The sequence below is a fragment of the Bombina bombina genome, chromosome 1 (genome assembly GCF_027579735.1).
Source record: "Bombina bombina isolate aBomBom1 chromosome 1, aBomBom1.pri, whole genome shotgun sequence".
Classification (NCBI taxonomy): Eukaryota; Metazoa; Chordata; class Amphibia; order Anura; family Bombinatoridae; genus Bombina; species Bombina bombina.
The window spans coordinates 449161394-449173652 of record NC_069499.1 but is presented as its reverse complement, the minus strand read 5'-3'; positions in this window follow the sequence as shown (position 1 = coordinate 449173652).

Genomic DNA, 12259 nt, shown 5'->3' with positions numbered 1-12259 from the left:
GTTAGAAATCTAACGACAAAACTCCAGCCGCAGAAAAAAGTCAGTAGTTAAGAGCTTTATGGGCTAACGCCGGTTTATAAAGCTCTTAACTACTGTGCTCTAAAGTACACTAACACCCATAAACTACCTATGTACCCCTAAACCGAGGTCCCCCCACATCGCCTCCACTCTAATACATTTTTTTTAACCCCTATTCTGCCAACCGGACCGCGCCGCTATTATAATAAAGTTATTAACCCCTAATCCGCCTCACTCCCGCCTCAATAACCCTATAATAAATAGTATTAACCCCTAATCTGCCCTCCCTAACATCGCCGACACCTAACTTCAAACATTAACCCCTAATCTGCCGACTGGAGCTCACCGCTATTCTAATAAATGTATTAACCCCTAAAGCTAAGTCTAACCCTAACCCTAACACCCCCCTAAGTTAAATATAATTTTTATCTAACAAAATAAATTAACTCTTATTAAATAAATTATTCCTATTTAAAGCTAAATAAAGGGCTTTTTGCGGGGCATGCCCTAAAGAGTTCTGCTCTTTTGCCTGTAAAAAAAACATACAATACCCCTCCAACATTACAACCCACCACCCACATACCCCTAATCTAACCCAAACCCCCCTTAAATAAACCTAACACTAAGCCCCTGAAGATCTCCCTACCTTGTCTTCACCTCACCGGGTCCCGATCTGTCCAGAAGAGGGTCCGAAGTCTTGATCCAAGCCGAAGCGGGGGGCTGAAGAGTGACGTCCATCCTCGGGCTGAAGTCTGGATCCAAGCGGCGGCTGAAGAAATCCATCATCGGGCTGAAGTCGTAAGTCCATCATCTGGAGGAAGTCCAGAGCGGAGCCATCTTCTTCCCAGCCGACACGGATCCAACCTCTTCAAGCGACGCCTACTAGCCGAATGACAGTTCCTTTAAATGACGTCATCCAAGATGGCGTCCCTCGAATTCCGATTGGCTGATAGGATTCTATCAGCCAATCGGAATTAAGGTAGGAAAATTCTGATTGGCTGATGGAATCAGCCAATCAGAATCAAGTTCAATACGATTGGCTGATCCAATCAGCCAATAAGATTGAGCTCGCATTCTATTGGCTGATCGGATCAGCCAATCAGAATCAAGTTCAATATGATTGGCTGATCCAATCAGCCAATCAGATTGAGCTCGCATTCTATTGGCTGTTCCGATCAGCCAATAGAATGCAAGCTCAATCTGATTGGCTGATTGGATCAGCCAATCGTATTGAACTTGATTCTGATTGGCTGATTCCATCAGCCAATCAGAATTTTCCTACCTTAATTCCGATTGGCTGATAGAATCCTATCAGCCAATCGGAATTCGAGGGACGCCATCTTGGATGACGTCATTTAAAAGAACCGTCATTCGGCTAGTAGGCGTCGCTTGAAGAGGTTGGATCCGTGTTGGCTGGGAAGAAGATGGCTCCGCTCCACTCCGGAACAAAGAAGATTGAAGATGCGGCTTGATAGAAGACTTCATCCCGATGATGGACTTCCGACTTCAGCCCGATGATGGATTTCTTCAGCCGCCGCTTGGATCCAGACTTCAGCCCGAGGATGGACGTCACTCTTCAGCCCCCCGCTTGGGCTTGGATCAAGACTTCGGACCCTCTTCTGGACAGATCGGGACCCGGTGAGGTGAAGACAAGGTAGGGAGATCTTCAGGGGCTTAGTGTTAGGTTTATTTAAGGGGGGTTTGGGTTAGATTAGGGGTATGTGGGTGGTGGGTTGTAATGTTGGGGGGGGGGTATTGTATGTTTTTTTTACAGGCAAAAGAGCTGAATTCTTTGAGGCATGCCCCGCAAATGGCCCTTTTCAGGGCTGGTAAGGTAAAAGAGCTTTGAACTTTTTTAATTTAGAATAGGGTAGGGCATTTTTTTATTTTGGGGGGCTTTGTTATTTTATTAGGGCGCTTAGAGTAGGTGTAATTAGTTTAAAATTGTTGTAATATTTTTCTAATGTTTGTAAATATTTTTTTATTTTTTGTAACTTAGTTCTTTTTTATTTTTTGTACTTTAGTTAGTTTATTTAATTGTATTTATTTGTAGGTATTTTATTTAATTAATTTATTGATAGTGTAGTGTTAGGTTTAATTGTAGATAATTGTAGGTATTTTATTTAATTAATTTATTGATAGTGTAGTGTTAGGTTTAATTGTAGATAATTATAGGTATTGTATTTAATTAATTTATTGATAGTGTAGTGTTAGGTTTAATTGTAACTTAGGTTAGGATTTATTTTACAGGTAATTTTGTAATTATTTTAACTATTTTAGCTATTAAATAGTTCTTAACTATTTAATAGCTATTGTACCTGGTTAAAATAAATACAAAGTTGCCTGTAAAATAAATATTAATCCTAAAATAGCTATAATATAATCATAATTTATATTGTAGCTATATTAGGGTTTATTTTACAGGTAAGTATTTAGCTTTAAATAGGAATAATTTATTTAATAAGAGTTAATTTACTTCGTTAGATAAAAATTATATTTAACTTAGGGGGGTGTTAGTGTTAGGGTTAGACTTAGCTTTAGAGGTTAATCCATTTATTACAGTAGCGGCGAGATTCGGTCGGCAGATTAGGGGTTAATAATTGAAGTTAGGTGTCGGCGATGTTAGGGAGGGCAGATTAGGGGTTAATACTATTTATTATAGGGTTATTGAGGCGGGAGTGAGGCGGATTAGGGGTTAATAACTTTATTATAGTAGCGGTGGGGTCCGCTCGGCAGATTAGGGGTTAATAAGTGTAGGCAGGTGGAGGTGACGTTGTGGGGGGCAGATTAGGGGTTAATAAATATAATATAGGGGTCGGCGGTGTTAGGGGCAGCAGATTAGGGGTACATAGGGATAATGTAGGTAGCGGCGGTTTACGGAGCGGCAGATTAGGGGTTAAAAAAAATATGCAGGTGTCAGCGATAGCGGGGGCGGCAGAATAGGGGTTAATAAGTGTAAGGTTAGGGGTGTTTAGACTCGGGGTTCATGTTAGGGTGTTAGGTGCAGATGTAGGAAGTGTTTCCCCATAGAAAACAATGGGGCTGCGTTAGGAGCTGAACGCTGCTTTTTTGCAGGTGTTAGGTTTTTTTCAGCTCACACTGCCCCATTGTTTTCTATGGGGGAATCATGCACGAGCACGTTTTTGAAGCTGGCCGCGTCCGTAAGCAACGCTGGTATCTAGAGTTGCAGTGGCGTTAAATTATGCTCTATGCTCCCTTTTTGGAGCCTAATGCACTGAAAACCCAGCCATTCTGTGAACTCTAAATACCAGCGGTATTTAAAAGGTGCGGGGGAAAAAAAGCACGCGTAGCTAACGCACCCCTTTGGCCGCCAAACTCTAAATCTAGCCGTATATATTTTGTGCGTAGTGGAGGATTTTAAACTCACCTTTTACCTCCCCCTAATTTTAAATGTTGTTGTTTTTTGCCCCGAAATCAACTGCACCCAGCAGTGAATCAAACCTTCTCTCAGCTGATGAGTGGCAAAAACCACGAAACAGTCTGTCCTGGGATGGTTATGAATCACTGCACTAACCCTAGCTAAGCTTATAAGCTGTGTGAACAGTGATGCTTTGGCGTAAAGGGAATCTACTGAAAAGCAGACAAAGTAAAAAGGTGTGCCATTGTGAACCTAATTTGCATATCTTACTCAGAATCTTTTGCTGCATTGGAAACAATGTAATTCAGAGGTTTTCTGTGGAAAAACAAGCCTTCTGGCCTGTCTAGATTTGTTAATGATCTACACAATGAGTTATTTTCTCTATATTTTGTGCATAGTGGAGGATTTTAAACTCACCTTTTACCTCCCCCCAATTTTAAATGTTGTTGTATTTTGCCCTGAAATCATCTTCACCCAGCAGTGATTCAAACCTTCTCCCAGCTGATGAGTGGAAAAACCATGAAATAGTCTGTCCTGGGATGGTTATGAATCACTGCACTAACCCTAGCTAAGCTTATAAGCTGTGTGAACAGTGATGCTTTGGCGTAAAGGGAATCTGCTGAAAAGCAGACTTGAAGTAAAAAGGTGTGTCATTGTGAACATAATTTGCATATCTTACCCAGAATTCTTTGCTGCATTAGAAACAATCGGCTAGATTTAGAGTTTCGTCGGTAAAGACCCGCGGTGCTAACGCTGCTTTTTTTCCAGCGCACCCTTAAGACAACGTTGGTATTTAGAGTTTTCTGAATGGCTGCATTAGCCTCATAAAAAGGAGCGTTGAGCATAATTTAGCTCCACTTCAACCCTCAATACCAGCGTTGCCTACGGTAGCGGTAAACTGGCTGAACGTGCTTGTGCACGATTTCCCCATAGGATACAATGGGGCTAAGCTGGCCAAAAAAAAACCTAACACCTGCAAAAAAGCAGCGTTCAGCTCCTAACGCAGCCCCATTGTTTCCTATGGGGAAACACTCTCTAAGTCTACACCTAACACCCTAACATGAACCCCGAGTCTAAACACCCCTAACCTTACACTTATTAACCCCTAATCTGCCGCCCCCAACATCGTTGCCACCTGCATTATACTATTAAACCTAATCTGCTGCTCCGGACACCGCCGCAACCTACATTATCCCTATGAACCCCTAATCTGCTGCCCCTAACATCGCTGACACCCATATTATATTTATTACCCCCTAATCTGCCCCCCCCCAATGTTGCCGCCACCTACCTACACTTATTAAACCCTAATCTGCCGACCGGACCTCGCCGCCACTATAAAAAATGTATTAACCCCTAAACCGCCGCACTCCCGCCTTGCAAACACTATAATAATTTTTATTAACCCCTAATCTGCCCTCCCTAACATCGCCACCACCTACCTACAAATATTAACCCCTAATCTGCCGCCCCCACCGTCGCCACTACTATAATAAAGTTATTAACCCCTAAACCTAAGTCTAACCCTAACACACCCCTAACTTAAATATAATTTAAATTAATCTAAATAAATTTGCTATAATTAAATAAATTAATCCTATTTAAAACTAAAGACTTACCTATAAAATAAACCCTAATATAGCTACAATATAACTATTAGTTACATTGTAGCTATTTTAGGATTTATATTTATTTTACAGGCAACTTTGTATTTATTTTAACTAGGTACAATAGCTATTAAATAGTTAATAACTATTTAATAGCTACCAAGTTAAAATAAGTACAAAATTACCTGTAAAAGAAATCCTAACCTAAGTTACAAATACACCTAACATTGCACTATCAATAAATTAATTAAACAAATTAACTACAATCATCTAAACTAAAATACAATTAAATAAGCTAATCTATAATACAAAAAAAACAAACACTAAATTACAGAAAATAAAAAAATTATACAAGAAGTTTAAACTAATTACACCTAATCTAAGCCCCCTAATAAAATAAAAAAGCCCCCCAAAATAATAAAATGCCCTACCCAATAGAATGTGAGGTCAGATTGAACTTCAATCTGATTGGCTGATTGAATCAGCCAATCAGATTTTTCTTACCTTAATTCCGATTGGCTGATAGAATCCTATCAGCCAATCAGAATTCGAGGGGTGCCATCTTGGATGATGTCCCGTAAAGGAACCGCCATTCGTCGTTAGTCCGTCGGTTGAAGAGGATGGCTCCGCGTTGGCTGGCTGGAAGATGGCTCCGCTCCGCTTCGGATGGATGAAGATAGAAGACCCCGCTTGGATGAAGACTTCTACCGGATGGAGGACCTCTTCTTGCCCCGCTTGAATGAAGACTTCTACCGGATGGAGGACATCTTCTTGCTCCGCTTGGATGAAGAATTCGGCTCGGCTGGGTGAAGACGACTCAAGGTAGGGAGATCTTCAGGGGGTTAGTGTTAGGTTTATTTAAGGGAGGTTTGGGTGGGTTAGAGTTGGGGTATGTGGGTGGTGGGTTTTAATGTTGGGGGGTGTATATTTTTTTACAGGTAAAAGAGCTGATTACTTTGGGGCAATGCCCCGCAAAAGGCCCTTTTAAGGGCTGGTAATAGAGCTGATTACTTTGTAATTTAGAATTGGGTTGGGCATTTTATTATTTTGGGGGGCTTTTTTATTTTATTAGGGGGCTTAGATTAGGTGTGATTAGTTTAAACTTCTTGTAAATTTATTTTATTTTCTGTAATTTAGTGTTTGTTTTTTTGTATTATAGATTAGTTTATTTAATTGTATTTTAGTTTAGCTAATTGTAGTTAATTTATTTAATTAATTTATTGCTAGTGTAGTGTTAGGTGTATTTGTAACTTAGGTTAGGATTTCTTTTACAGGTAATTTTGTACTTATTTTAACTAGGTAGCTATTAAATAGTTATTAACTATTTAATAGCTATTGTACCTAGTTAAAATAAATACAAAGTTGCCTGTAAAATAAATCTAAATCCTAAAATAGCTACAATGTAACTATTAGTTATATTGTAGCTATATTAGGGTTTATTTTATAGGTATTTAGTTTTAAATAGGAATAATTTATTTAATGATAGTAAATTCATTTTGTTTAATTAAAATTATATGCAAGTTAGGGGGTGTTAGGGTTAGGGTTAGACTTAGGTTTAGGGGTTAATAACTTTATTATAGTAGTGGCGACGGTGGGGGCGGCAGATTAGAGGTTAATATTTGTAGGTAGGTGGTGGCGATGTTAGGGAGGGCAGATTAGGGGTTAATACTATTTATTATAGTGTTTACGAGGCGGGAGGGCGGCGGTTTAGGGGTTAATACATTTATTATAGTGACGGCAAGGTCCGGTCGGCAGATTTGGGGTTAATAAGTGTAGGTAGGTGGCGGCGACGTTGGGGGGGGCAGATTAGGGGTTAATAAATATAATGTAGGTGTCGGCGATGTTAGGGGCAGCAGATTAGGGGTTCATAGGTATAATGTAGGTTGCGGCGGTGTCCGGAGTGGCAGATTAGGGGTTAAAAAAAATTATTATAGGGTTGGCGATGTGGGGGGGGGGGCCTCGGTTTAGGGGTTCATAGGTAGTTTATGGGTGCTAGTGTACTTTATAGCACAGTAGTTAAGAGCTTTATGTTCCCGCGTTAGCCCATAAAGCTCTTAACTACTGACTTTTTTTTGCGTTTGGAGTCTTGTCGGTAGAGGCTCTACCGCTCACTTCTTCCAAGACTCGAAATACCAGCGTTAGGCAAATCTCATAGAAAAGATAGGATACGCAATTGACGTAAGGGGATCTGCGGTAGCCTCGAGTCGCGGAATGAAAGTGAGCGGTAGACCCTTTCCTGCCTGACTCTAAATACCAGCGGGCGGTAAAAAGCAGCGTTAGGACCCCTTAACGCTGCTTTTGACGGCTAACGCCAAACTCTAAATCTTGGCGAATGTAATTCAGAGGTTTTCTGTGGGAAAAACAAGCCTTGTCTAGATTTGTTAATGAACTACAATTGAGCTATTTTCTCTATATTTTGTGCGTAGTGAAGGATTTTAAACTTACCTTTTACCTCCCACTAATTTTAAATGTTGTTGTGTATATATATATATATAAATATATATATATATATATATATATATATACACACAGGGCTTTTTTTGTGGTGTCACTCACCAGTACTGAGTACCCTTACCTCTACCGACTCATATTTGTAATCATCATGTAAATACTCTAGTTCTCACAGGAGGGGGCTGCAAAATACATCAAATATTGTAAATAATATTGTACCTTTGCTTTTCTCAAAGTTACTGAGCAGAATATATCAATCAAAAATCAATGCGTACCAGCACCTTTTTGTTGAGTATAGCACCTTTTCATTTAGAAAAAAGGACTGTATACGTATATTCTCACACATATATTGTTAAAGCCCTTTGCCTGCCTTTTTTTCTAACACCTGAGATCTCATATCATTAAGCCCTTATAACCAGAGGCGTAACTAGAAACCACAGGGCACAGGTGCAAGAATCCAAGCAGGCCCCCCCCCCACCCCCACCCCCTCCCGCCAAAAAAAAGAGTGAATTTAATTCTTTTTTTTTCAACATTTAACACAGAAAAAAAATCATTTTTGCATGTGCTGTATACACACACACATATATATATATATATATATATATATATAAAAAATTGAGTGTGCTGTATACACACATATATATAGCTGACTGTGCTGTATACAAACACATATATATATATAATGCTTCAAGATGCAATCAAAATCAAAAAATCACACCCTGTTAAAAAGCACTACAATAAAACAATTCTCCCAAGCAAGAAACGCCCCAGGTAAAAACTGCACCAACAACTATCAAGTGAAGGAAAGAAGACAAACACCTTATCCATTAAACCACTTTTAAAATGCCCTAAGCACAAACAGCACCCACACATGCAAAGCTTATGAATGTACAATACATATCACAGGCAAAAACTGTACCTAAACTTCCAACCTGTCAGCATCATTATTTATTTACTTGTTATATGAATATGTCTCATCATATGAGTGCAGTCTCTCTGATAAGCAGTGAATATGTTTTTTGTGAATGTCTCTATAATTAGCCATGAATGTGTCTCTATTTTTTCAACAGAATGGAGATTCAGTCCATAATGACTGTCTGTGAAATCAAAATAATATTATGAAAAGTCAGTATAAGTGAGAGACTAAGGCCTCTAGTTATGAAAGTCTGGCGGACATGATCCGCCAGTGCGGATCAGGTCCGCCAGACTTCGCTGAATACGGCGAGCAATACGCTTGACGTATTCATCATTGCACCAGCAGCTCCCTGCAGACTCGCGACCAATAGGCCGCCAGCAAGGGGTGTCAATCAACCCGATCGTACTTGATCGGGTTGTATGGTTGCGATGTCTGTCCGCCTGCTCAGAGCAGGCGGACAGGTTATGGAGCAGTGGTCTTTGTGACCGCTGCTTCATAACTGCTGTTTCTGGCGAGTCTGATGACTCGCCAGAAACACGGGGCATCAAGCTCCATACGGAGCTTGATACATATGCCCCTAAGTATTAATTAAAATCTTTTCCCTAATCTTCAACTTTAACCAAATAAATGGGTTACTTTACTGTAACCCATTTATTTGGTTGAAGAAGTTGAAGATTTGGGAAAAGATTTTTGCTTATTAACTGTGGACACTTTCTCTAGTTTATACAGTTCACTTTTACAGTATTAGGCAAGCAATGAGCTGAGCTGCACAGCTGAGCATCTGATGTCTACTCTTGTCTCCATAAAAAGCTGACAACCGCCACAGCTGCCCCTGCCAGCCCTCTCAGCCCGAGCTCACACGCTGGCTTACTGACCAATGTGCGCGCCTTCAACAGTGACTGTCTGTGTGGTGCTGCTGACTGAGTCTGACCGCATGGTGCTGCTGCTCTTCTCTGCGGCGGCTGCCACTCAGTCTCTCACTCACAGTCTGCCGCGATGCAGATGTCACATCTCCCAGACCAAGTTCCAGATGTCCCAGACTCCTACCAACTAGACTGCACGTGCAGTCACGAGCAGATACACGTGCAGTCAGTCAGGAGGAGGAGATGGCCAACTCTAGGCTCTACTTACTACTGGGCTGCTCAAGGTTGTCTCTAGCCTATCTGCGCGGTAGTGTGGGGCGCACCAAAATGGGAAGCCAAGGTTCAAAGTTATATTGGCAAGTGCCAACAAAAAAATAAAAATTTAAATTTAATAAAAAAACAACAAAAAACTGTCTGTACTAACTTAAGCCCCCCTTGGGAAGGACCACCTGGGCCCGGTCACGACTGTCGCATCACCAGTAGTTCTGCCCCTGCTTATAACTTTTTTGTGCAATATTTTTTTTAAATAATTTTTATTAGATAGTGTTATTATGAGTGTAAATGTACTTTTAAATATAATTTTGTTTTTTGACTCGCATAACATTTAACCAGAGCTCTGAGGTTGCAGTAATTATTCTAGTGTAAACTGGGATTGCGTTTATGTGTTCACATTTAGGGGCATATTTATCAATGTGCGAGCGGACATGATACGAAGTAGTGTATCATGTCCGCCGCACATCGATCAATGCCGACAACATATGCTGTTGGCATTTATCATTGCACCAGCAGTTCTTGTGAACCAGAAACTGAACTATATAAACACCTTATTTGCAGCAATTGTTTTTTAGGGGCAAAACTCCACACACTACTTTCCTTATTTGGAGGATCCAATCTGGACTTTAGTATGTAGATAACAGGGTTTGCCACTGTTGTTGTGTTAACAAAATCTCTGTTGTTCGGCTTCAGTATAGAAGGTAACAAGCTACAAACTAGAGAGAGATGTAGCAAGGTTGTGAAACCTGTCACCACAGGACTGGACAATTCCCAAGTTTCACTGGTGATCCACGAGAAGATGTTGGTGGTCTTTGACACCATCAAGCAGGAATGAATCTCCTCTGATGGTGTCACCTCTGTCGTGCTGCAACTCCCTACAGTGCCTGGCTGGACATCAGTGAAAACCAACGGAGGAGGAGTTAAATTACAATCTCTCTACGCATGTTGCGTAGTACTGCGCAACTTGCGTAGCTAGATTGTATTTTTAACGCCTTCCGCCCGGCGTGCTGCACAGAGGAAGATGCTTCCATTCTAAAGCCAGCAGAGGTTGGTATAGTCTTGGCTTGAAATAGTGGAATTAAAGTATATAAAAAAATAAAATCTTATTTTTTTTCCTCATATTTCATTTATTTTCTTCCCTTTACCTATCTCTTTGTAGTAGTTTTCCTAATTCCTTCAGATGGACTTACATCACTGTTTGTCTTCCTCCCCTCCATCTTCTTTTTTTTTTTTTTTTATTATTAAATTTTAATTATTTTTCATTCTAATAATTCTCCTGCGCACAAAGCCATTGCACCTGAATTCGAGTTATTGCCATCCAGCAGATCAGCCATATCCCACCAGTATTATAGTTATTGCCAGTAACATCAGTCGTGGTTAGCTCACATCCATAATGAGAGCTTTCTGATATGAACTTAATTTATGACTCCAATGTCTGTCCATGATCATAACTTCTAAGTAGTTTTCAATAATTCCTAACTGGGGAGGTGACTTGGATATCTTGTGGTCCTTTTAAACTTTCTTTTTTTCACACTTTCTGCCTCTCTGTTTCCAGCTCAAAAGTTGGCACTCACCCTTCCTCTGTCATTTAAAAGTTTTCTCTCAGTTCTGTCATTCAGTTATATAATTCCAAAAAATAATTCTTAAAAATGTGTGTGTGTGTATATATATATATATACATAATGTAAACTTAGCTATGGTTATACTAGTTATGTACACTGTAGTGCTCCTGACATGCGTAGGGAGATTGAAGTGTAGACACATACACACACCTGAACTGACCTTACTGCTTTTCAACAAAGGATCACAACAAAACAAAGAACATTTGATAATAAAAGTAAATTGGAAAGTTGTTTAAAATTGTATGTTCTATCTGAATAATGAAAGAACATTTTTCAGTTTTATGTCTGGTTGCTTACTGACTAATAACCAAACTTCCCACTCTTTAAGTGGACATTGGTGGACATTTCAAAATTGTCTCTTTAAGCAGCTAAAATAATCATAATAAAAAAAATAACTTTATTGCTCATTTAACATCCGTAGTATGTAGGATGCTTTCCCTTCTCTGTGTAGCTAGTCATCTATGGTACATAAAAAAAAGTATGTGAAGTTATGTGATAGGTAAACGCCTATTGGGAAAAAGGCTCTTATCATTACAATAATCTAAGTTTATTCTGTTGCATTCTGGGTTGTCGCTTGTTGATTTCTGCAAACTAATGGTAGTTTCTCTGTGTGCATGCTCTATTATGATTTGAATGGTCACTTCACAATAGTCTAAGAACGCAAACGTCTAACACTGATGTCAGTAATGGGAGGGCAGCACTGAAGGGTTTTATTTCTATTTAATTGACCTAAGTAAGAATAATGTTGCCTTGTTTTTATGTAGATGTTTTAAATAGATGTCCTAGCCTAGAGCACAATAGACAGACAGACAAACCATTAACTGGAAGCAGGAGTCTGTGCATAGGACAGTTTTCTGCCTTACTAACCTAAACCTTCATCACCTGTCCTTGAAACAGATAGATAGATATAAAGTATTCAATCAATATATTATTGATCTATCTATGAAGGTTCCATAATTTTAAATCTGCTCTCCTTCTAGGCTACAATTTCTAATATTATGCCCATACAAGTTTCCAGCTTGTCACTGATGTCTCAGCATTACAATGTAAACTCATGAATATGTATGTGCATACCCAGCATCCTTTGCTCTCTCTTTTCATTCTGCACAAAGCTATTACTTTGTTGTGTA